We start from the raw sequence: 26,226 nt of genomic DNA, 5'->3' as shown, positions 1-26,226 counted from the left end.
TATTCCAAACTAGACAGGATCAGGCTCCTGTGAGAGCACAGCATTCGGAGGAATTCTGTCAAGAGCCAACAAAATGAATGACCTAATAGGTCTCTTTTCCACTTCTGACTTTCAGCACAAGAAACACAGCACCCTGGCTTCTGCATCTCACAGCAATGTGACTGTGTGCTCCAAGACCTGGAAGAGACCTCTGAAAGGCTTGGTTGAGGAAGGGTCTCCATCACTGCAGCAGCAACACAGTCAGTGGCATAGCCATGGGTTATTATTGTTTCTTTGTCTAGATTGCTGCATTGAGTTCAAAGCTTCCTTGGAATAACCACCATGCTACTGGTGACCGAGATACTTCCCATGCCAGGCAAATGGTAGAGATAAAAGAAAGAAAAAATAATTCTTGTTAAGTGTATTGACTGGAAAGCCTGAGAGAGAACCAAAGCCTTGTGAGACTGTGTTTGTCTCTTCAGTCACTGCACCAAGGCACCTCTTACTGCACCAGCCCCATTACTACCAGAAGCATGCCCAGGTCATGCTCTCCAGACCCCTAGCAAAGAGTTCTGCTGCCACAAGCTTTAAGAAGTCACATCTACACAGAGCTATTGGGTACAATAGCTGCAAACACTGGCCTTTTTAAGTAAAAAAATCTTGTCAGAAGAGGTTTTTTTTTTCCTAAACAATGGGCTTCAGGACATTTCTCAACAGCTTTTTTCCACATACATAAAGAGAAGTTGTGATAACTCAATCCACCATGTGTGTTTTATGTTTCTGTAAGGAAATTGCCTGCATAGGATATACACAGTCACAGCAAGACAGGTTTCACTCACTGGCACAATAGCCAGCACATGCTATGGCAACCTCTATTTTCAGTTTCCCAATGTCATAGGAGCACCAACAGCCCTGAAGGACCCAGGCAGCCTCCACTGGGCACCCGTCACCCAACTGCCATATAGAGTTGGCCTACTGGTACAGGTACACCCAACTAAACACTTGCATCCAAACCAGGATAACACACATAGCAAGATGTTTCTAGCTACAAATCAACATTAATCACCTCCCCACTGCAAAACAGAGATAAGAATAATTAAAATTAGCTTGCAATAAGCCTACAAAGAACTTAGTGCATTTAGAGTACATCGTGGCCATCACCCTTACCATCATGGAATAAGGTTTTTGAGAACCTTTTTTTAAAACAACATTTTAGAAGAGGTCTTTACTAACCCTAATGATTCAATGATGCAACAGGATGAGTGGCAACGGTTAAAAACTGGAGCAGGAGGCATTTATGTTGGATACAAGGAAGAAGTTCTTTATAAAGAGAGTGGTAAAATATTGAAACAGGCTTCCCAGGGATGTGGTTCAGGTCCCATCCCTGGAGACATTCAAGATCAGAGTTGATGTGGCCCTGAGCAGCACGATCTAGTTGGAAGTGGCCCTGCCTAGTGAAAGGGGGTTAGACAAGATGACCTTTGAGCATCCCTTCTAACCCACTGCAATTTGCGAATTCTATGATTCTATGATAAGGGGGGGCAAGGGGGCTGGAACTAGGTGATCTTTAAGGGCCCTTCCAACCCAAGTCCTGTGATTCTACAATCATCACCATTCATCCATCATAGCTGCGCAGATAACCAGAGTGTTGCAGCTGAACTGACTTCCTGAGGGGCTTTTCCATACTGAAGCAAAACTTTTGGGTTTTTTTTTCTGTTTTTTTTCACCCAGGCAGACCAAGTTCTAGAAGTTGTTAGGTCTTTCAGCAGAACACGGGTAAAGGTTGGACAAAAATGATATGCAAATTTTAACACTTAAAGGGAAGAAGATTAAACTTAAACTTGCACTTTAAAAGAAACAAGATTAAACATATATAATATACATACAATGCTTCTCCACCCACTCTCGGATGAAAGCTTAAAACTTTTGTAAAACTTCTTACTGTGCAGATCCTCCACATATCAACAAATAGGCTCACTGACATCAAAGCACTGCAAAGATTTGAAACATCTCAGAACCCCTGGGTAATAATTACATACCAAAAGCACTCACCCACGTTTACAGATAGGAAAATTAAGATATATAGGGCCATACACTTCCTCATTTACTCTATCAAATGGAATTACAGAAGCAATGAATCTGGCTCAGGGAAGTTCAAATGATTTGCTTAAGGTCACAGAAGAAAGTCATGGATGGAGCCAGAGCAAGAACTCAGGAGTTTCCAGTCTTATTTGTAATCCACTTGATCATACTGACTTTGCAATTTGTCAGAGGAATGAATGCTCAGTGCTTCTGTTAATACTCAGAAAAAACTCCTGACATGTACTTCCTTTGAAAGAGCTGATACTACCAGAGAGCAGAAACCAAGCTCAGCAGACCCACGGTCCCATCTGGTACAGCTGATCTCACTGAGTGCTTGTGTTTAAATAAAACTCCCTATTCCCTCCAGAAGTGACATGGTTTCTCAGCATGTTCATCATTCAGAAATACACTTTGTCCAAGAAATACCTGGAGAGGAAGGTTATGGGTGCAAAATGGTTGGTAGTTAACAGTCCAGCAAAACGCCACTCAAAGACCATTAACCAAATCAGCCCTGCACTGAGCAAATGAGAGTCTGGGCCTTGCCAGCTGTATTCCATGGCTGGTGATGCCCTCATTGCAAATGCTGAATACTCAACCACTTTTTCCTGGCAATAAAACCTTGACACAAGCTTAGGAAATCTACTGTACTTGTGAGAAAAGTGAGGTAAGAATATGTTTCCATTTACTCTTTGAAAGAAAACAAAAACAAATGACCTGCTACTGAATGTCCTTTTTATTCAGAAAAATAAATCAGCTGCAGTGCTTCTAATTTATGTTTCGCTAACTTTTCCTTGAGATTATTTAAAAGAGAAAAAAAAAAAAAATGTCTGTTTCTATGGTTAGTTGGGAGAACATGAAGGATTTTCTGGTCCTGTTTGTTCTTGTTAGGGGCCATAAACTTCTCCTTCTTGCTGAGTTCCAGCCACTGCAAGCCCTTCTAGATTTCAATGATAATTCATAAATTATATTTAAGAATACAACACAATATTAGTGACAAGTTCACAGCAGAAGAGAAGGGGCAGGGAGTTAGCTTCAGCTGGGCTTCTGACTCCTACTAAATCATTAGGCTTACGCTTCCTTTTTCAATTAAGTCAATACCAGAATTAATTTTCCTCTCTTTGAGAAAAAAATTAAATGAGAAAGAGAAAATTGAAAGCGAGAGGGGGGAAAAAAGAAACATCAAATCATACATCCCATTCAGCTGATGATATGTTGAGAAGAGCAAATTATACTGAGAGCACATGAACAAGGTGTAAATGCCTTTTCAGAGGAAACTTTGGGAAGGGCAAGCCAGAGGGTGGTGATGCTCCTGCAGGACATAGGGAAAGAAATGTCAACATAAGTTAGAGAAAAAGAAAAAGAAGAGGTGTAGTTGTCAAAGTAAAATTAAGTTCCAAATAAATTAAATAAAAGTAGTACAGAAAATTAAGTAGCTTTTCCACCATTACAGAATCATAGAATGGTTTGGGTGGGAAGGGACCTTTAAAGCTCATCTAGCCCAACTCCCTGCAGTCAGCAGGGACATCTTCAAATAGAGCAGGTTGCTCAGAGCCCCAGACAACCTGACCTGGAATGGTTCCATGGATGGGGCATCTTCCACCTCTCTGGGCAACCTGGGCCAGTGTGTCATCACCCTCAGTGTAAAACATTTCTTCCTTGTATCTAGTCTAAAAGTCCCTCTTTTAGTTCTAACCATCACCCCTTGTTCTGGCACAACAGGCCCTGCTCAGAAGTCTTACTGGCCCTGTTGAGCACTGGAATGTTTGCAAAATTACACAGAAAACACCTTCCAGTTGATGTTTTGATGTGCTCCGCTCACTCACAAGGATCCCTTCCTGCCAGGTACCAATTCCATGAACTGGAAAACAACCATGTGTGTTGCAACACACATCACAAGGACCAGCCATAAGGCTCAAAGCAGCAGAGGAAATCCTGATCATACAAAGACTTGGGAAAAGCAGGCAGGTCAAGGGAGCAGGCAGACAACAGCTCTTGACCAAAACCATTGCTGTTTCAGCAGGGAACAGTGACCCTAACCATCAGCAGATAGCCTCATCTGTGGGTCACATACTCAGCTCAGAGACATAACCATAACAGATACCTGGTTGTAACACTGCTAACAGCAACTTCCTCATAGCTTCAGAGCCTGAGGTCTGTGTTTTATATCAAGCCCATGTGACCACCACCACAGTGACCTTACAGAGGTCAGCAAGCAGTAGGGTGGCTGCCAGCAGCCTATGGTCAGGACCAGCAAGGCTGACTGCGGATTTCAGACTCATTAGGACACTGGAGTCTAAGCAGGAGACTTGTCCCTCGTTCCAGTGTAATGGGAGACATTCAGTGCAAGGCTTTAATGAGAACAGAATGTCATTATTCATGGGGAAGACTCAAAGTGCATTGTGTTGATGCAAGATTATTATAAATGTGTTAATGTTGCACCTTCCATCTCACTGAATGTCCTACTCCTGAGAGATTTAGCTCAAGCCCTCCAAGGTTATACTCTGGGCAAAAAAAAAAATTTTTGTTTTTGTTGTTTTGGTTTGGTTTTTTTGCTTTTCTTTCACTTTTCCATCTTTGTATTTGTACTATACTATGGACATGATCTAAAAACTTCTAAAGTCAGCAAAACCCCCTGTGACTGACTCTAACCGCTTTTGGGGCATTTTTTTACTGATAAAGGATTAAATAATATGAACAAAATCATTAAATCTGAAAGCATTCTAGTAAGAACATTTGAAGCAGCAGAATGAGTCCATTTGCAACTCTATGGATATTTGCCTACCAACCTAAGTTTGTTTTCTTTCAAGAGTATAAACTAATATGAAATTACAGGAAAATAAAAACTGTACTATGCAATTTGCCTGTTGTGGATATTTAAATCTTAGCTGTTCTTCAGACTTCAGGTTCAAGGTTCATGCCCCAGACTTCCCTAAACTGCTGCTGTGTGACATCACATCTTTGCTTTTTTGGTGTCACAGATGTGAACAGATCACCTGCAGTGCAATTCAATCTTGCGAAGCTGAAATTCAGCAGGGCAGACTAAGTATTGATACACAAATTAAAAAAGAAACTGGAAAATCATGTTCCAGTGCAACAAGCTACTTCAGTCAGGCACTGGAACAGGCTGCTCAGGGAAGTGGTGGAGTCACCATCTCTGGAGGTGTTGAAAAATCCTGTAGACATGACACTTCAGGACATGGTTTAATGGCCATGGTGGTGTCAAGTTGATGGCTGGACTTGATGTTCTTAAAGACCTTTTCCAAACAAAGCAATTCTTTAATTCAAGAGTCAGGCACTCACTCCTAACAGAAACCCAGCATCATATTGAATACCTCCCAGGTGGACTGTACAACTATATCTTAAATATTCAGATGCAATCTTTTTATCTGAGAATGTTAATTACAATGAAACATTTTCCTTCATAAAAATATGTAACCTCAGTGACAGAAGAGAGCCCTGCTTCCATCTCCACTTTTCATACAGGAAAATAAAATAAGTTCCTTATCAGCTCTATTTCCCAACTACATCTCAGGTTTATTAATTGTGAGCATTCAGTGCAGAAATTAATTAACAGCCCCTGTGCTAATGGTGAGATGCTTCAGCCAACCTCCCTGCCTTTACTGAAAGATGGTTTCTCAGGGCAACTTCCCACCTCCCAGTTAGCCCCTAGGCCTCATTCTCAGACCTAAGTCTTGCTTAGGCTTTTAGGGAACATTAAAATCATAGAATCACGGAATTGCTTTGATTGGAAAACACCTTTAAGATCATTGAGTCCAATTGTTGACCTAACTCCACCACAGCTGTTGAACTGTGATCCTAAGTGCCATGCCTACACGGTGTTTGAACACCTCCAGGGATGGAGACTCCACCACCTCCCTGGGCAGCCTGTTTCAATGCTTGACCACTCTTTCAGTAAAGGGTTTTTTCCTAGTTTCAGGTCCTGAAAACATGCTGGCTTGTCTGTAACACCATCACCAGATAAAGAAGCAGAAACAGGCTGCACAAGAGCTCATACCAGCAAGAGCCAGCATGTGGAGAACCTCATCTCCACACACACTGCAGTCAGGTCGCTGGCAGCTGCTATCCTTCGGACTTGGTGACTCCAATATTTCTGCACACATGGTAAAGCTTTCCAAGGAAGAATCTATTTTGCCACATAGTACTATCAAGTCTGGTTGTAAATGCCCTCTCCTGCAACACAGATCCAAGCTCAAGTGATTAGGTGCTCTCTCCTGCAACATGGATTGAAGCTGATGTGAACATCCTAAGAGGGATAGAGTGCCTTTGTTTTAGCATAAAGTCACAGAAAGCCTTGCTACAGTGACACATGTAGAAGAGGCATAAATAATAAACAGCCCATCAAAACAAAGAGGATTCTTTGAGTTTTACATCCTTTGTTGGGTGCATCTAAATTCATCAGAAAATCAAACCTCCAGTATCTTGCCTTGGGCATTCATGACATCCAAGATATCTATAGCAGCATCACCTTTGATTTTCAGCTGTTCTCACCACACATTAGGCATGAAGAGGAGCTGAGCCATGGCTGTGAGTAGGAGTACAGGTCACAGGCTGTCACACATGGCTTCGCAACCCTCCTGCACCTGGTTCTCACACAACAGCCCTGGCAGTGTCAAGCAGCATGACATGGCACAGCTCTTAACTCACAGATAACACAGAGCCAAGCGTGTCCAGAGAGCCCCTGCCATAGGATGTCAGCTGGCCGCCTGCCCCGCTGCTAGCTTCTTCCAGGGGAAAGCACTGCAGGGAAATGGCAAGGCTGACCTCATCTGTTTTTGTACACGGGAACAGATGATTTTTGGGAAATGGTGGTTCAGAAACGTTTTGAGTGAACATTAATGAGCCCACCGTGGTGATGTACAGCCTGAGACACAGCCCTGGGATTGCACGCGGTGCTGTTTATGATCTTATGGCTTCCTCACCTTTGTCTTCAGCCTATTTTGGAGCAGAAAGCAAAGGAACACCTCGGCCCCTAGGCCCCTGACCTTTAAATTGAGCTCTCAGCAGCGTTCCCCCATCCCAGCTCCGAGGAGCGGTGCATTTCCGCTTCAAAGGGGCAGATTTGAAAAACAGAAAATATATTAAATGGAAAACACAACTGGTCAGAAAAGCCATTCTATAAATTACGGGCCTGGGCAACAGAGATATTTTTCTTTAGGAATCAGTCACTCACAGTCTCCAGGCTACACTATGTGTCAGAAACAAAAAAAACCAAACAAAGAGAAAAAGTGGAGAATTTTTCAACTGGCTCAGGAAAGGAATTTTTTTTCTGAACTGGGGAAACTTAAAACGCAAGTGAAAGACCAACAGCAGTCAGGACTGTCTGGGTGCTGAGACATGGCCATGAAAGGAAGCAGCCCTTTGAGCTGTGGGGTCATGGGGTGATCTCCATTCCACATCTGCTTTGGGAGAGATAATCCAGCTATAACCCTGCTAACTCTCTCCTCCTTACTTCTACTGATGCTGATGTCACCTCATTGCTGTGAAGCTCATCATCAGGCCTGATAGCTTTACCTCTGCTACACACTGACTGTGTCCACCCTTTGCAGCATGCAGCAGAGCCCACCAAGCTAGCACTGACTCACCCTCTGAGCCCCTATCACCTTCAAACAGTTCAGGCTCAAATTAGGTTTGCGTAGTGCCAAAACTAATGAGCTGTGCCAAGAGCCAAGCTTGTTCTTTGGTAGGTAACCCTGCATGGTTGTTGCTAGACAGCTCTGGATGGGAAGGAACTCATGGAGAGCCTACTTGGTGCCTCTGTGAGCACAGTGCAGTCTCATAACTATAACAGGACTGGGACTTTCAAATGACTGAAAGGCAGTCAGACATTCAATTTCCATTATATTCTGGTGTCATTAGGATATACAGAGCACATCAGGCTTCTCTGAATCGCTTAGCTTAGTATTTGGCTCCTGAAGGCAATCCCATCATCAGAGCCACCTGGCAGGTATTTCAGAGCATCTCAAGATACAAGTTATTCCTCAGCCTTCCTGCAGGAATTTGCTCCTGCCTTTTGAACTCCTAACTGAGCTGTTCAGTGGTGATTAAACTGACACAGGGATGAAGATGAAGTGAACACCAAAATCAGGGCAGTCCATCTGTGTATGGTTTCTGATTGTGACCAAGGCAGGTTTGTCTCCAGGAGGCACCAGGTTGCAGGCACCAGTCAACAGTTGCTGTCTGGCATCCTGCTCCTCTGGTATCCTCTCACTTGGGCTTATGCCACTCCATAAAGTCTCCAGCATCAGAATAAGGCCAGTAATGATCCAGCAAGTCAGACACCTATATAAAAAAAACTCCCCACAGTACCACTTCTGAATATTGCCATGAGCCTCATGTATAAATTCTTTTATCCTCATATGAGCTGCTTTGGATTGTTTTAATTAAACCTCTCCAACAAAGGTAAAGCTTTTTCTATCTCACCTTGAAAACAGAACTGAATAAATTAGAAGTGTTTCAATGCTCTATTCCTGTCTCCACATAACCATCATTCTCCAAAGCACAACAGTGAGAGCAACCTACATTCTCTCAGCAGTACAAGAGGGAAGTTAAAAGGCTTTGAGCTATTTAACTGCTATGAACTCTCAACACAGCAATTCAGCATCCACATGAGAGTAAAGGCCTGAGTCTGTTGATTGTCACTCTAGAAATTCTTCTACAAGACCACACAGCCTGGCCCTGCTGCATTGATAGCAACCATAGTGGTGCAGGTCAGAGCAACAGTACAGCTCCAAAGTAAATCTCTCCATCATTCTTGCTTGCATGAGCTCAGCTGTGAGTGCTGCCATGGGGCTTTCTCACAGGCTACAAAGTTAGAAGCCCCATTGCAGGTCTGCACCAAATGGTCCTACAGGTAGCTTCCACCCACACACTTGGCTTGAGGAAAGCCAGATGAATCCTGCCCTAACATTAACCCCTAAACACATTTACCCTCTAAACTTACAAGTTTAGGGGCCAGAACATAACTGGGGTTTTTTCTAGTGATGTGCTTCTCTTGCATCAAATCGCTCTGCAGACACAGCCACTGCTCCCTGTTTCCTGGCCTCAGTTCCTTCTGCTGCTGAGATCTGAGACTTAACCTGGGCTCTGACAGCACTCACCATGCAATCAATCTGGGAGCTCTGCTCAGCAGCTGGGAGTAAATATTCCCTTGGCAGCTGTAGTCTACCCTGCAGCTCTCATCTACAATATCTAACCAGGTTCTTCTCCAGTCCTTCCAAATGCTGCTTGAGGAGTGCACTGTGGGAACACTCAACAGCTTCACCCAAGTTTTCTGGTAAAACCATGTCAGTTTGTTGTTCTAAACCAAAAATGTACAGTGGAAGAGAGTATTGCAGTGGATCTGTGCCCCAAGACAATTTCAGTCTCCACCAAACTTCCAGTTCCTGGGAGAGAGAAATGATTTCTAAATAATTTCTTGATATTTTTAAAGTGACTTTCAAGATTTTTTTTCATCAGACTAAACATCTTTCTGATTTCTAATTTCCTGGACAACAAGACAATGGGGAGCTGGAGATGCACTGGACCCCTAGGCTTGGTGCTTGTGGCTTTCCCTAGGAAAGGGGTGAGGCTTTCTGTGGGTGAGGCTTGCTGTGCTGCACACACTGGACATCACAGCCAGGTGACCACATCATCTTTCTCATGCCAGAGACCTCCAGAAGCTGCACACCTGAAGCCAGCTGAAAGGTGAACTATTGATTTCACCCTGGCTTCCATCAGCAACAACATCAATATGAACATTTCCTCCTCACTGCTGCCTTGTTGTATACATTTACAAACAGGACATAAAGAACTGAGGCAGTAGACACATTTGGTTGAGTTCTCTTCCCCATGACAGACTAACTCTTCAGATATCAACCCTGGCATGAAACTGCAGTAACACAGTGAAAAAGGGGGATCCCTTGAGTTGTATTTTGTGTCAGTTACCCCCCTGGAACCTCATTAACTTCACTGAAGCTGCAGAAAAATAACATATTGCAGAATTTGGCCTTATTTTATTTTTTGCAAATGCATCTTTTAGAATTGCGCATCTGGAATTTAAGTTCCCTTCCAAATGCTGTGTGTGATTTGTTCTTGCCAGAGAAGCACACCTGGGACTGAAGAGGGGGTTTAGATAAGTGCCTTTCCATATGGCCCACTGATAAATGATTCATTCTGCACAGCTTAACTTTGAAAATAAATTCAGTATCGTTAAGATATTAAGATACCAGCTTCATATTTCACCTCATAATTGCACTTCACATATCACAAAAAGAGCTGGTCTGTTGTTTTCACTGCTGCTGTTTGCAGATGCAGCCTGCAGACCCGACGTGGAGCTCCTGGGGATTGCATCACAGCCTTGCTCCTCTCTCCTCACATTCCAGCACACGTTTTGCTCTTCTTCAGAGGGTAGTTTTAACGTGGACTAATACCAAAGAACCAGACAACCATTTTCTTCTCGTAAAGTTACAGATTCAGTATCCTCAGATGAGGAAAGAACTGAATACAGTGTTTAGGATAATGCTTAATTAAATACGCTGATGTGATTAAAGATTACTTGGGATGAAACCAAGATCAAACAAAGCAAAGTGCTTCCCTGAGAGACAAGGATCTCAGCGGTCCTCAGCCCACCCTTCTGGCATTCAAGGCAACAATGACAAACTTGTAGAACTGGTCTCTTCTTTGCTATCCTGTGCTCAAAGCAACATTGTCATTTTCATCCTTGCAGCTCTTTTGCCCACAAACTTTCAGTGTCACCACTGGCACTCTACAGTCCTCCACTGGAAGGGTCAAACTGGTCAGATTTCCCAGTCAAACCCATGTTGCAATTGACCTCTGAACACAAAGGAATAGGTACACCCAGCCCTAAGAGGCTTAGGATTGAAATGCATCTGGTAATGCAGTGAGTGATGTTCTTGTTTCCTTTTTGAGGGAACCCAAAGGGGAATCAGTAGACAAAAACAGAGACACTGGGGCAGGAACCTACATCTCGACCTAGTCCGTCACCTGAACCATGAGAACAGCCCACCCCAGCACAGAGTATACACTGCAATCCAGGAAAAATAAGACATCATGAAAGTTCACATGTAGGTGACAACCACCATCATGTTGAAGCTCTGGACCATACTCATCACTACAACATGGAAACAGCCAGACTAGATCAGATGGAAAAGCATTTGTTGGTCCATTGGTCTCTTTCCAGGCAGTATCTTCCTAGCACTTGCAGGGACCAATAATGGACTCTTGATACAGATAAAAGACCCCTGGTATAACCAAGCTGAGCTCAGTGAGGTCAGGGCACTTGTACTGGGTCACATTGGGAAGATCCAGTCGTACACAGAGTGCAAAGTAAGGACAAACCCCAGAAGGAGGTTTCTACTTTCTCATCGGATTTAGGAGCCAGATGAGTGGAGTTCCTGTATGGGAGGAGAAGCCAGTCTCCAAGTGCTTCCAAGTCCTTATGGATAGCAATGCCTCTCAAGGGCTTTTTAAAAATCTCCTTCAGCCATTAATTCTTTTCAGAACCACTGAAAATATTTCTTGTGGTCCTAGCAGGTTGCAACACTTGCTTAAACGCATCTTTGGCAAAAACCATACTCAAAGCAATGGGCACAGCTAGGAGCAAAGGGAGGCCAGCTCAGGCTGCACATCTGGAAAATATTCCTACTGGTGGGATCTGCTGGAGCAGTGAAGGGGCTCCCCAAGGAGCAAGAGGTGACCTACGGGTGGCGGCGTTGGCATAAACTGGATGAGGCCAGAGCTGGGAGGGAGCTGTGGCTGTTTGACATAGTAGGTGCCATCTCCACCTTTGCTGGGAGATTAGAAAGCTGCCAACAGCATTTTCCTGACCTGGTGCACAGGGATATGTATGGTTTCCCTGTCAAGAAAGCTCATCTGAAGAATGGTGAGGAACAAAAGGCAGCGTGGTGCATGCACTCTGGTTTGGGGTGCAAGAGGGGGTCACCAGTTCTGCTGGCACCAAGCAGGGTAACACCAAGTGGCTCCGTGCTAGTGGCACCCTTGAAGGATGGCTTCTAGCTGTCAGGCAGAAGTAAGAAATGGCTGTTTCCCATGTCACAAGTGTTTACTGCAAATAGAATGCTAACTACTGCGTTAATTGCAAACAAAAGGCCAAGTAAATATGCCGAGTCAAAGTTTGATCATGAGAGCTCCTTTCAGGGATAGATAACTCACAAAAATGACCAGACCTGACATCTACTTTCAATTCCAGGTGCAGTCTGTAGATATTTAGGCACAAGGTACTTTATTTTTTTTATATATAAAAGCAGTCCCAGGTGAGAGATTATAGATAATATATCTAGGAAAAAAAAATTAAAAACAACAACAAAACCCAAAAAAACCACCAAAAAAGCCTTGCTCTCTGTTCCAAAAAGCTGTCTTCTTCCTTAATTCTATCCATTTAAATTTATTGCTGCTGAAATTCCCAGTGCCTGCCAAAATGTAAGGGAAGTTGCACACAGCTGAGTGTTACCAGCACAACAGAGAGAAGTGTTCAGAAAGGAGCTGGGAAAGAACCACTGACAAGGACAGATCTGTCATCTTCAGTGATCACAGCAGTTCTGGGGAAGCCTCTTTCTGAATGACCAGTAGCAAAAAGGAAAACAGAAGACAAACCAAGAAAAACCCTGACAGAGGAGAATGGATCTGGCCAGTGCTCTGTGAGTTATTTGTTGTAGTAGTCACTTGAAATCAGTGTGGGAAACTGGGTGCTGTAATGGTGCACTGAGAAAAAGTGTCTCTGTCCAGAAAACCTTGATGTTTTGTATTGAAGTAGAGGACAAGAAGGAAACCAAGAAACGAAACAAAGTGGTGAAGGATTAGTGAAGGATTGAGACTCACAGAAATACATCTCTGAAGTCCACCCACTGTGCCATGCTATGGGCAGCAGTCACAGCCATAAAATCATAAAGTTATTTTGGTTGGAACAGACCTTTAAGAACATCAAGTCCAAGCATCAACCCGGGACTGGCAGGTTACCACTAAACTATGTCCCCCAGTTCCACTTCTACATGACTTAAATCCATCCAGAGCCCTCCAGAGGACTTATCGCTTTCTTAGGCAGCCTGTTCCAGGACTTACCAACCCTTTTGGGAAAGAAATTGTTCATGTCCAACCTAAACCTTCCCTGGCACAACTTGAGGTGTTTCCTCTTGTCCTGTTGCTTATTACTTGGGAGAAGAGACCAACCCGGACCTGGCTCAAACCTTCTTTCAGGGAGCTGTATAGAGCCAAGAGGTCTCTCCACAGCCTCCTTACCGCCAGCCTAAACCCCAGATCCCTCAGACACTCCTCACAATATCTGTGCTCTAGACCCTTCACCAGCTTCTTTGGACATGCTCCAGCATCTCAATGTCCTTGCAGTGAGCAGCCCAAAACTGAACACAGTTCATGCTCAGTCTCCTGCTCACTCACTCTCCAGGCTCTCTGATGTCTAACTTCTAGCTGTGGCCTGTTTTGATGAACTTGGGAGTTATCTCCATAAGTTCTCTCTCCACCTTGGCTGGAATGAGCCAAATGGTTCAAATGTCAATGGGAGAAGGGCAAAATGTCTGAAGCTACTTTGAAATGGTGATAATTTTCAAAAGCTGAGTGCTCTTGTAAATCTGCAGCTTTCATTTAAAAAAAAAATCCAGTTGAAAGAAACAAAAAGTGTTAAAAAAAAATCTAATATTTTAAGTACTTTAAGCCTCTGGCTATTTAAAAAAGAGCCCCAAATATTTTGCTAGAATAGGAAAATCTGTCAAATGGAGATTTTTAGAAATACTTAAAGACCAGCATTTTTCAGAAGAGCCGCATTAAAAATTTCTCCTCCAGCTCTGCTCTACACCAAGAAAACACCCTCCATAAAAATGCAGATAGTAGACAAAGAACATGCAGAAGATCACTCTGCAGAGCTGGTTCCCAAGCGAGCCCATTTATTACATGTGCACTGAAAGCAGTGAGTATCTCGTACACCACAGCTCCTTCTGCGTGGCTTTCCAACCACATTTACTGCTTGAAAAATGTAGTGAGAGCTCTGTCAAGTGCTATTTTCCGGATGCTGTAGTTCCAGGAATAAACGGGCATCCAAGCAGGTGAGGGGAAGGCAGCAGAGCCAGAAGCCCCAGTTGGGTCCTTTAAGGAGGACGTGGTATCCATTTCTAGGAAAGCCACGCTAACAGGAAATGTGGGGGTTAGAAACAGCTCTTGTGGAGAGGTCTTCAGCTCTAATACAGATGCATCTGTATTTTTCCATTATATCGAGAGCTTTGCCCATATTTACTGCTTGGGGATTGTTTTTCTCACTGCTGTTGTCCTGCCAGCAATATGTACTTAGGGCCGGAGCCTCTGCAGTCCACTGGCACGGCAGTTTGGACTTTGCAGTTGGACCTCACCCTGCTTTTGCACTTGGGCTCTGCTCTGTGCCTCACGTCATCTCTAATGCTGACATGCATGGCTGGCTGGGAAGCAGATGCTTGAGCGCATAGGCCTGGAGCTCTGCTGACACTGAGCTTGTGTCCATGCAGCTTAGTCAGGCGTGCCCTGCAAGTCTTGTTCCTCAAGCACTGCAGATCTCAGCACACTGGGCACTGAACATTTTGCAGGAGATCAGCTGCCTATGTAATCCCTGTGCACACATGCAAGAGGAAAAAGTTGTGCTGTAAGAGAGATTTCACAGAATCTGAGAGTGGTAGGGACCTCTGGAGGTCACCCAGCCCAACCCTGCTGCTAAAGCAAGAGCACCCACAACAGCTTACTCAGAATGTCCAGGTCCGTTTAGAATCTCTCCAGAAGGAGACTCCACAACCCCTATGGGCAGTCTGCACCAGGACTCTAGCACAACAAAGGAGTTTTCAGACGGAACCTTCTGGGTTCCAGTTTGTACCTGTTGCCTCTTGTCCTGTCACTGGGCACCAATACAAAAAGTCTGGCCCCATCCCCTTGCCCCCTACACTTTAGATCCTGATGGGCATTGAGATCGATGATCTGTCTGCTCTTCTCTGGGCTAAATAGCCCCAAGTCTCTCAGCCTTTCCTCCTCACAGAGATGCTCCAGTTCCACTGGTGTCTCTCCAGTAGTTTCTTATCTCTCTTAACTAGGGAGCCCAGAACTTTCCCAGGCAGTGTGATGCAGACTGCCCATTCAAGCAAGAATGCCTAGTTGGCAGGACCTGCTGGGCCCCACAAGAGCTAAATGCTGGGCACCAGGATGAGTCAGAGCTTCTCTGAGGTCATGCACCAAAGCCTTTTCCCAGTTGGTATTAAGGGAATTCAAGAGATATTTTGCTTTAGCTGCAAACACAGTAGGTTTTCCTCACATGAAATCTGCAGAAACTGATTTAACATTAGCAAAGAGCCAGGCTCTAAGGACAGTGGTCCCTAGTGACCCTCAGATGTGTAGATCGGTGAGAATCAAAAAAGTGTCATAGCACTAAAGCAAAAACTCATTAATAAAAATGACAGAACAAGCTGTGAGACAAGGAAGGTTACCTCAGGGCAAAGGTGATGAGACTGGGGAGCAGCCTCCCCCAGGAAGCAGCACAGTTCCACCAGTCCAGTTGGTTTATTACTAGACACATTAATATTCTTAGGAAGATACTTTAGGAAAAGTCCTTCTCTGGCAGGAGGGTGGACAAGATCACCTAAGGGGTATCTTCCACCTCTCAATTCCATGAATCTTCCCCATTCAGACCAAAGAAGAATGGGGATTGAAAGAGAAGAAAATTTGCATTACCCTCTGCATCCTGTGGAAATGTCAGAGGGGTGCTTAGCACAACTGGCCCCCATGAAACCTTTCTTAATGAAAGAAGTTTGGAAACCAATTCTGAGCATGACTAGCACGAAGATATTTCTGTACACATATGGTCTCTGCCCTCCCTTGGCCAGACTGGCATACCCATGCTCAGGAAGAAGTTCTTCCCAACAGTGATCACAGAGAGCACACAAGGAATGCAGTGTGCAGGACGAGGGTGTAGGGCCCCAAATTTGGCCCCAGATGGTCTCAAATGAACCCCACCCTGCCCTTTGCATGGTGTCCACCAGCCTTCACAAGCATGTCTGATGCTCTGACCAAAATTAGCTACTATGAGCTGCAGCCTGGGGAACAAGAAGGGTTCTGGCTGGAGAAGGCATCTCTCCCTTGTACAATTCTGCTGAGTCAGCTTCTCTTGCCTGAGTAAAGAGGATCTGAACATGATGCATCATTTTGCCACCCACAGGAGTCAGGGACACTCAATGATTTGCACGATTTGGCTCATAGAACCGTACTGGAGATAAGGAAGCTGACGGGAGATCTTACTCTCTACAACTCCCTGAAGAGAGGCTTGAGCCAGGTAGGGGTTGGTTTCTTTTCCCTATTAACAAGCAATAGGACAAGAGGAAATGGCCTTGAGTTGCACCAGGGGAGGTTCACGTTGGACATTAGAATAAACTTCTTCACTGAAAGGGTTCTCAACCACTGGAACAGGCTCCCCAAGGAGACGAATCCCCATCCCTGGAGGTGTTTAAAAGACATGGAGATGTGCTGAGGGATATGGTTTAGCATCAGACTTGGTAGAGTTAGAGAATGGTTAGACCTGATGATCTTAGAGGTCTTTTCCAACCCAGACAATTGTATGATTCTATGCTGTGATGCAACAGAACTTGACTCTTTTCTTTGCCCAGATGTGGCTATTTAATCTGAGTAAGAGGCTTGCAAGAAGGTGATGCCAGAAAAGATAAGCAACCTGGTCTGAGTGCCATTATTTTTATGCTGTCCTACAATATAATACTTGTGGTTACACAGCATAAAATGGAGGGGAAAAAACCTTGGAGAAGAGCAATCTGAGTACCATTTTACCCCTTCTCACTATGTGTCACATTTGCTGTCTTTTACAAGAACTGCTTCTCAAGTCAGTATTTGATATTGTTATCTGCTGTGCCCTGGCAGGGTCACTAGAATCTTTTAAGTCTCAATTCACATAAAACTGACATGTCTTTAATGCTTCAAAAACAAGTTTGCCAAGCACTCAGCACTGCATCTTTCTTCAAAACCAAAGATTTTTCTCTCCCATCCCAGCAATTTGGAAAGTTCTGCATTTATTTCTGCAGCTAAAGGAGTTCATAGCTACAATTTAATTGTCATTAGAGGTAAGGAGGGTGACAGTGCCAGAATATGATCATGGCATTCAAAGTCACTAAGCCAGTAATTTGCTGACTAAGGCAAATCCCTGCTTGAAGGCTTACAGAAAACACTGGAAAACTGATTAAATCCTTTGGGGACCTTTCCTCTACTAAGGTCATTTTCTAGAGCACTAACAAGGAATCATGTGGCGCAGGAACAGAAAGGTGGAGGAGCAGAGAGGTGGATTCCCTGGGATACCCAGAGAAGCTGTAAAGTTCTGGATTAACCTGTGCTCTCCAGCATCAGTTTCAAGCATGATGATCTTTTTTTTTTTTCTTCTGTATTTAGAATAAGTTCTGGAATGACCCATTGGACACTTGATCTTTTCATGAGGAAGAAAACAGGAGGACTTTGCACATCAAAAGCTACCTTCAGTGATTATGTGGCTGCCACCAGCTGAACCATGGGGTGAGATAAAGAGATCCCTTCCCAATGACTGTCACAGGCAAAACAGACTCAACTTGGAGAAAATGAATTTAAGTTATTACCTGTTAAAACAGGCAGTCTCTTTTTCGCTCCTCCTCTGCCTGTCTGGTGGTTTTGCCCTTTCTTAAATATTCTTTTCCAGAGGTGCTACCAGCATAGCTGCTGGGCTCAGTTGGGCTCTGTGGAGCCAGCTGGAAGAATGTAGAAATGAGTGAGTCCAGCACAGGGCAACCCTGACTGCTTCCAAAGGAGGATGCTCACTCTCTAAACCTGGATACCCCATTCACCACCTATTAGCCCACAGGTTGGCTCAGCAGTACCAAAGGAGAACATCTTCCTTTTAGCCAAACAACCTTCACATCCTTCTGGAGAAATTATAAACTACCCAACAGAAACATTTCATGTGGATCATAAGCAACTGAAATGTTACTTGGAAGACAATAAGCTACACTCCCAGCTATTAAAAAGCCCCATTAACACTTGTCTGAGTGACTTGTAAGTGTATTTCCTGCATTGTGCCTTTGGCAATGACCTTTGATGGTCAAGCATTTTCATAATCCTGAAAGTTTTCCTGACCTTTCCAGCAACAAGAAGTCACCACTTTCCTCCTTCTGTTTATTTGCATAGGGAGTGCTTTTAAGCCAGCATTAGTCAAAGGAGAGTTTAGTAGCTGGGTCCAGGACTGTATCCTCAAGCAAGAGGTGAGTCCTACAGGAGCTCTTTCAGCCAAACCCCCTAGAACCTAGAGAGTAACTTTTTGTGGACTGGGGTTTTTATTCCTTTTACTTTTGTAACTGAATTCAGAGTGGCTATTACCTTTAAAGGGAACTGGTCAGGCACTGGTGTGGCAGAAAAAGGACTCTGATCATGCCAGACATGGATGATGAAGTTTCACAACTATCAGCCTCCTGCCACTGGTTAATTTCTCTCTAACATCTTGCAATGCTACAAGCACTGATATACAAACTTCAGCTAGCTTAGCACTCTCTCCTAAACTCCTTCACCGAAGCGGTCTGCTCTTTGCCTTCTAACTTTTCTAGAGCCAAGCTGTGAAGCATTAACTCGTTAATTTGTTGCAGCTTTTGTAATTTATAAACAGCTATTTCCATGTTTTGTTCATTATTACAGCTTCTGAGTCGTGTATTAGCCTAGTCACTTCTAATCATCTCTATACTAAACATTCAACTGCTTAGGAGAAAAGCCCAGCCCCATGTGAAGCATTCACTGCTGACTGGGGCCATAAATCATCTTGGCCAGGTTCTCAGGAGCAACTGGGCAAGGAGAAGTTTCCTAGCTGTAAAAGCTCCCCCACCTTCTTGCAGACTCTTGGACTTTTGATAAACATGAGCAATTAGCGCCTTTGCAGACATCATTTTCCTTACCCACTGATGGAATATTGGATACTAAGAAGGAAACTGGGGCTTGGAAAGAGTTTCCAGGAAGGTCTTCAGGATTGAGCATAGGATTATTAACAGTGTTTCAACTCATTCATAGAGTGACGTGCTAACATGCTCCTCTCACCCACACCTCCCTGCCCCTACAGTGACATGTGCTGTGACAAGTCCATTTCTGTCTGAGGGGAAGAAAAACAAACATTACAGTGGATAATCAAACAAGTGCAGGCTCTTCTGTTCTTGGATGGGAACTCACTCTTAGCTAATGGCATAAAACATGGGAAGAATGCTCTATAATTAAACCCTTCTCTGGAAATATTTGACCAGGTTTGGGATGAGCTACAGGAACAACACTGAAGTCATCAGCAGCAGTAAAGGTTGCATGAGACTGGGACTGAGGGACTTTCAATAAAAGATATACTAAGGAGAAGCTGGAGGCCAGGTGATGCTAAGTTAGGCAGGGAAATCAGGGAAGGATTATACACACCCCAGAAAAACCTCTGTTTCCTTCTCTTTACATCAACACAATCACTTGTGGGGAAGCTGTACCTGCAAAGAGGAGACCAGTTTACACCTCTACAGCCACTATCACCATTTCCATCTTTCTAAAGCAGGTTTCAGCTCCTGAGCTCCTGCTTTCATGCTGTCTTCCAACAATCTAACCTTCTTCTAGCCACAGCAGTTGCTGAGCTAGCTTAAAGAAAACCACTGGCTGGTTTAGGTGATGCCATGATCAGTCTACAACACAGAAAGCAGAAGCTCTGATGTGTGATCTGCAGCAGCCATAACAAAGCCAAGGCTGGGGACCTACAGGTAACAAGATGGACATTCACAGCTAATTAAACCACTTGCCACCCAAAAATGCTAGGACAAGTAGTGAATCCTAATGTGGCACAGAGATACAGGAACCTGAGCCTAAGCAAGCGCGCTCAAGCTGTTCACTTCTGGATCCCAAGAAGATCTGAGCAATGCTCCAAAAACATGGGGAGCACAGACAAGGCATATTTTGAATTTCCACACCACCAGAGCATCATCTCATGTGGGTACTGCTGGTTCTGCCTGTACATCTTGGATCTGGACTGTGGGCCTCCTTTTCTCCCCGGCCTGTTCCATTATATGTTTCCTCTGCTCACCACTAACTCCCGTCCTCTCCTCATGACTGATAAAAGCACATTCCCCATTCTCTGTCTTGATTCATCCTCCCAAACAGGGATCCCACCCCACCACAGCCTCAGAGGTCTATGTTCAAGCTAAAAAGCTGTGCTTGTCCAGGGCAGGTTGCTTGAGATCCCTCACATCTATCAGTCCCAGGGAACCAGAGTAGGGCAAGCACTTGCTCCCAACACATACCAAACCCTACTGGCTGTATGTCAGACACATTAAGCAAAGGTTTGTAGCAACAAGATGCTGAATATAATGCTCTGAAACCTGGACCTGTGGGGATCATATTTTAGAGTTCTAAAGAGCACACAAAACTCACTGAAAGCTGGGAGGGAGGACTGAAGGTGCCTGACAATTCCTGATAAACCATTTCCATTTTACCATTTCTTCCTCTTCTCAAAACCTTTAAGCATCCACACTGAGCTGAAAAGATTAAGCATAAACTTCACTTTTGTAAAACTTTTGGTTTCCCTGAAAAGCAATACAAATGGAGGGGAAGGACCAAGAACAGATGTTGATAAGAAGTGGGAAGAAGTGTGATCTGTCAGTAAAATGGAAGAAATATGAGCACTGAGCCTCCTAAGTGCTAAGCTCTGCTTTGGTTACAGCTCCTATCACACTCTAAACTAAAGCAGCTAGGCTAAGCTTTCTATGGCTCCATTTTTCACATGTTGAGATGGATGAGCAGTAAGTAAATTTGCCAAATGTGCTGAAGTCTTCTGAGGAAACACACAAGAGATGATAATTCTAAATTTCAAACAGGGACCTCCAGAGCTGGTGATCTCCCAGAGATTCAAAGCCAGGGCACAGTGGATGCTTTCAGCAGAGTAACAGGAACATGAAGTTACAATTCCTTTGGGTCATCAAACCCAGCCAAGCTCACACATTTCAGACCTTGAAAAAGAAGTCAAGGCCCACAGAAGAGTCTCTTCTTGCTGGGGCCATCAGGTAAGGCCTCAAAGGAAGTCTCAGGAAGTTGTTTGCACAGCTTTCTAGATTCATTAGCAAGGAAACAACGTCAAACATGAGTTATCGAAATGATTTTCCCATTGGATGGCAAAGCAGACAAAATACCAGAAAAGAAGATGAAAAAGCTGATGCAGTGACCAGCCCCCAACCTACTTCCTTATTGGCTTCAAACTACAAATCCCATTTGCAAGCACACTGTCAAATGGCCACAGCCAGAAGACAGAACTCTTTGAGCTGCTGGACCTTGGGAGGATGGCTCTGGCACCTGACAGCAGAGGAGCGCAGCACCTACTGGCAATGCATCTCGTCACATATTTCAAAGGAAAATTTGAAAACACTTTTCTGGACTGCAGGGTTAGATTACAGAAAAGCAACCATGTACAAAATGCCACAGATCACTCTGCCTCCCCTCCTCTTCCTCCCAAGCCCACCCTTCCTGCTGCACCTTCCATGCAAGCCACCAAACTCCCCTCACATACTGCAGCAGGGCAAGAGTGTAACCTGAAAGGGTTACAGAGGACAATAAAACACAGCAGGTGCAAGCACACCAGAAAGAAATAAAGCAAAATTCTCTCCTTATGGGAGCAATAGAAATGATTGAGAGTGTGGACTCAGTAATCTCCAGAAAATGGAGCGACACTGTTGAGTCAAATTAAATGCACAGAGTGGAAAAATCCTGGCCCTACAATATATCTGTGCCATGTGTCTGCTTGTGATTTACTACCCCAGTTGAAGGCTGCTTTTGATAGATTTGAGAGAGAGAATTCATGTGTAGGGCTTGTTTCCTTACAAAGTATGGAAATGTGCATTTATCTGTACCTACACTGAGGAGTGATGAACAGGAGAGTCAATTCTTTGCACTCCTCAACTCCTTCCCATCATTCGTATTCATTCATAAATTCATAGAATGGTTTGGGAAGGGACCTTAGAGATCATCTAATTCCAACTGCCCTGCCATGGGCAGGGACACCTTCCATTAGACCAGGTTTCTCCAAACCTCATCCAATCTGGCCTTGAACACCTCCAGGGAGGGGGCATCCACAACCTCCCTGGGCCACCTGTTCCAGTGTCTCACCACCCTCATAGTAAAGAATTTCTTCCAAATCTCCAGTCTAAATCTCCCCTCCTCAAGCTCAAAGCCATTTCTTCTCATCCTATTACTTCAGGTCCTTGTAAAAAGTCCCTTCCTGACTTTTTTGTTGGCCACTCCAAGCATTGTGTTTGCTTATTAGGAGGCGCAGAGAAAAATAGGCAGGGTGAAGCCCTGTCAGACAGGTGATAGCTCAGGGCAGGAAGGGGCAGAGAGGCAACGAAGCCCCTGAAGGGATGTGACCTCCAGGGAAGCAGCTCAGTTCTGGCATTCCTGACCTCAGCTGGCAGCAGACAGCAACACTGCCAAACCCAAGCCAGATATTTTCCTCCCAAGCCCTCTCTTAGCCTCCTCAAGCGCTCCTCGGGACTGTCACACAGATCGTTTCGGCAAAACCAGGTTCTGAAAATAGAGACACAGTAACACCAGGACTCAGGGAAATGTGGTGCCCAAGATGCTCTCCTGTTCACCTGGATCAGGGACAAGGAGAACAGCCCATCACAGTAGGTACTAGCCCACCATGGTCCAAGGCAGGCTGAATGCAACTCCTCTCCTGGCTACAGAAAAGGAAATTCCCTCCTAGAAGAGGCACAGAGGACAGGAGGGATCACAGCACCAGCAGCTCTTCACAGCCCTGCCCTGATGTCAAAGCCCCTGATCCCAGAGGACATGTCCCTCTTACGCACCAGCAAACTTTTTAGAGGAGGCCTGCTCCTCCACAGTGATTTTCTTTACCACCCATCAGGCTTTATTTTGCTGTCAGTGTTGAATTTCAGCTGAGAGATTTGCACTCCAGCTGCTGGCTGGGTTCAGCTCCTTGTGATCTGCTCTAGGAAACTTCCAGGGTGAAACACAAAACTGGGTAGTTTTGGTGCATTACCAGCAGAGCTCTGGCATGAATTGTTGATGTTCACTAATGCCAAGCAAGTTTCAAGTGTCCCAGGCTGCCTTTTAACTTGTGGGTAGATGCAAAGCACGAATCACAGTTTATCTCCTTGTTTTGTTACACACACACAAACCCAGATCACAAAACAAAGCTGAAGGGGCTCAATTACCTTTCCTTCCCTGGTACCAAGTGTAAATATCATCGAAGCCACAGAGCCACAAGAGTATGAGGGGAAAGGCTAAACCACAACAGTTTGTAATTCTTTTCAGAGTTGATTGGCTGTCTTTAGATAAAATGCTCCTGAAGGTTGTCCAGCTCTGCTGCCTCAGGCTGTAAGATCCTGGGCTGCAGGTGGCACAGTCCCCTTCTTCCCACAGCACACCTCCCCCAGCCCTCCATGCCCAAAAGAGAGAGCTTCCAATTCCTCTGCTTTCCAAGTCTTTCTTTCACCTCCCTTCTTCTGGGGAATTGTCATCAATTCAGAGAGAGAACAGCAGACATGCTTCACCCCCTCCCCCCATCCCTAGTAATTATTGGATTTAGTTACCTGCCAGCAGCAATCCATGCAGCAGTGGGAGGGGTAAGTAAACATTCCCTGGCTCCTTTCCAGCACCCGAGTACTATTTCATCCTCTAGTAATCATACAGAAGCTAATTAGGTATCTAAATAGACTGGGATTATTAATCGTATAATTTATTGGCCTCACAGTTGTCACAGGACATTTGTTTGATGCTGCTTATTTAATTTTATGGCCTTCTGACAGCAGCCCGTGCTCTGCTGCTGTCATGGTTCAGAGGATAGAGCAAGGCAGGCTTTTGGGAGGCTTTAGCCTCCTTAAAGCTCCCATCAGGGTAGAAATAAAGGACTTCTCTTAGAGAAGGTGGGTCTCCAGAGCTCACCTGGCTGTCGCCCCTGAGCACTGCAGCCAGGACACAGGGCAGCTCTGCCGGGGCAGGAAGCTGGAATAGGAACTCCTCAAAGATTTTGACAGAACACAAGCCTGCAGATGCTGAAGGAGTTCTTGAAAAGGAGGCAATTCCAAAAGGTCTTCCTTACATCAAAGGGAACTACGTGGAGGGAAAAGTCAAATGCAATTTTATCACTATTTTTCACAACAGCAAAGAATCACTCTGGACCCAGAGGTGTTTGGTGTCATTCACTGTCTGCAGCACAAAAAGAACATCAAACTGAAGGGAGCAAGACTTCATCAACGAGTTTTCAAAGCTCAGAAATATCTTGGAAAGGTGTGGTTTTGTTTAGTAAAATGGAATTTCAAAGTATGCACATACAGAAACCTGACAGGAGAATTCACTGGCTGGCCTGCATTCAGTAGCAGTCATTCAGGAAGGGAAGAATAAAGATTTATTATTAAAACTGTTTACAGGTATGTGAAAAGACAGAATATAGACAAATCCAAATAGGAGCTTCATCTTCTCAGAGACTACAGTCAGCAACTCTGGGGCCCTCAACACAAGGACATGAGCCTTGATAGAACAGGTCCAGAGGAGGCCAGGAAGATGATCAGAGGGCTAGAGCACCTCTCCTATGAAGATAGGCTGGGAGAGTTGAGGTTGTTCAGACTAGAGAAGGCTCCAGGGAGATCTTATGGCAGGCTTCTAGGACCTGAAGGGGAGTAGGATGTAAGAAAGCTTTTTACAAGGGCTTGTTGTGATAGAACAAGGGGCAACGGCTTTGAACTAGAGAAGAGTATATTTAGGTTGGATGTTAGGAAGAAGTTCTTTGCTATGAGGGTGGTGGAACACTGTAAGAGGATGTCCAGAGGGGGAGGCCCTGTCCCTAGAGACAATCAAGGTCAGGCTTGATGGGCCTCTGAATGACCTGATCTAGTTAGGAATGTCACTGCTGACTGCAGGGGGTTGGACTAGATGACCTTTGGGGTTCCCTTCCAACTCAAAGCACTTGATGACTCCCTCCCCTGTGCCTCATCGCTACCCCTGAGCAGCCAAGGGGAAGGCGGGACCTCAGTGAAACATTTCCGGGTGCCTGAGCTACCTGTTACTGTCTTGGACACCACAAACATGAGCTCAGCCAAGCAAGGTCCTATTTAATATCGATGATTCATGTCTCATATGTGATATCCCATGCTATATAAGATGCCCTGCACACAGGCTGAACTCCATGCTCCCAGCCCAATAAAGCCACCTTGGGTAATGATGATTAGTGCATGAAATCAGACAGACTTTTTCAGACTGAGGAAGAGCTTGAGAATCCAGACACTGGGGGAACCTGCAGCTTCAAAGTATGTTAGAGGATACCTCTGCAGCCCACAGCAGTCAATCAGAGGGTAACTAATGACTGCAGTGTGTCATCTGGGCCATGAAAGGAAAACAGTGGGAGAAGGCCATGACCCCAACCACAATGGAGAGACGTGGACTGTCCTACAGGATGAAGTGTGCACAGGGACTATATCAGCTAAAGGTCTGACACCAGGATGAACAGTGTTTGCTTGGACAAGAGCTCTTTGTTAGGCAGTCCGTTGAGGGGTTTTAGTTTCAAGCCTAAATAGGTGTCTGATTACTCTCTCCCTTGGAGATAAGGTACCTGAACGTCTTGTGCAAACACGGAGAGGCCAGAGGGAGAACAAAACTTTGTGGAAAAGGCTCTTGGTTGCACATTGTCAAAAGGAAGAATGTTCTAAGGAAAAAACCAAACAATTCCCTCTGACTTTTGTTAGCACTGATGGAAAGTGGCAACGTATAAAAACGAGCTTTACGGCTTGCCAGAACGTGGCTGGGAGTGGAACAGATGGCCAATTCATCTCCACTCAGCTTGGCACTTCCAACAAAAGAAACAATATGTGTTTTGCTGCCCTAATTTTTCCCCCAGGTATCCCAGCAGGTGACTGGGATGTCTGATGACAAGAATGACTTGACTTGTGCTTCCCAAGAGCACGAGTTGCTTGTTTCTGTGGCCTTGCCATTGTTTTGCCCAATTACCCACCCCTCTGCAGCACTCTGGTGAAGTTTCTCCCAATCCAGAAGACAATGGCAAGCCTGGACGATGCACACATTCTCACAAACACCACCACTTCCAGGAGACTCACGTTGTCACACAGACAC

Source organism: Indicator indicator, chromosome 18 (genome assembly GCF_027791375.1).
Source record: "Indicator indicator isolate 239-I01 chromosome 18, UM_Iind_1.1, whole genome shotgun sequence".
Taxonomy (NCBI): Eukaryota; Metazoa; Chordata; class Aves; order Piciformes; family Indicatoridae; genus Indicator; species Indicator indicator.
This window is presented reverse-complemented; position numbering follows the sequence as displayed.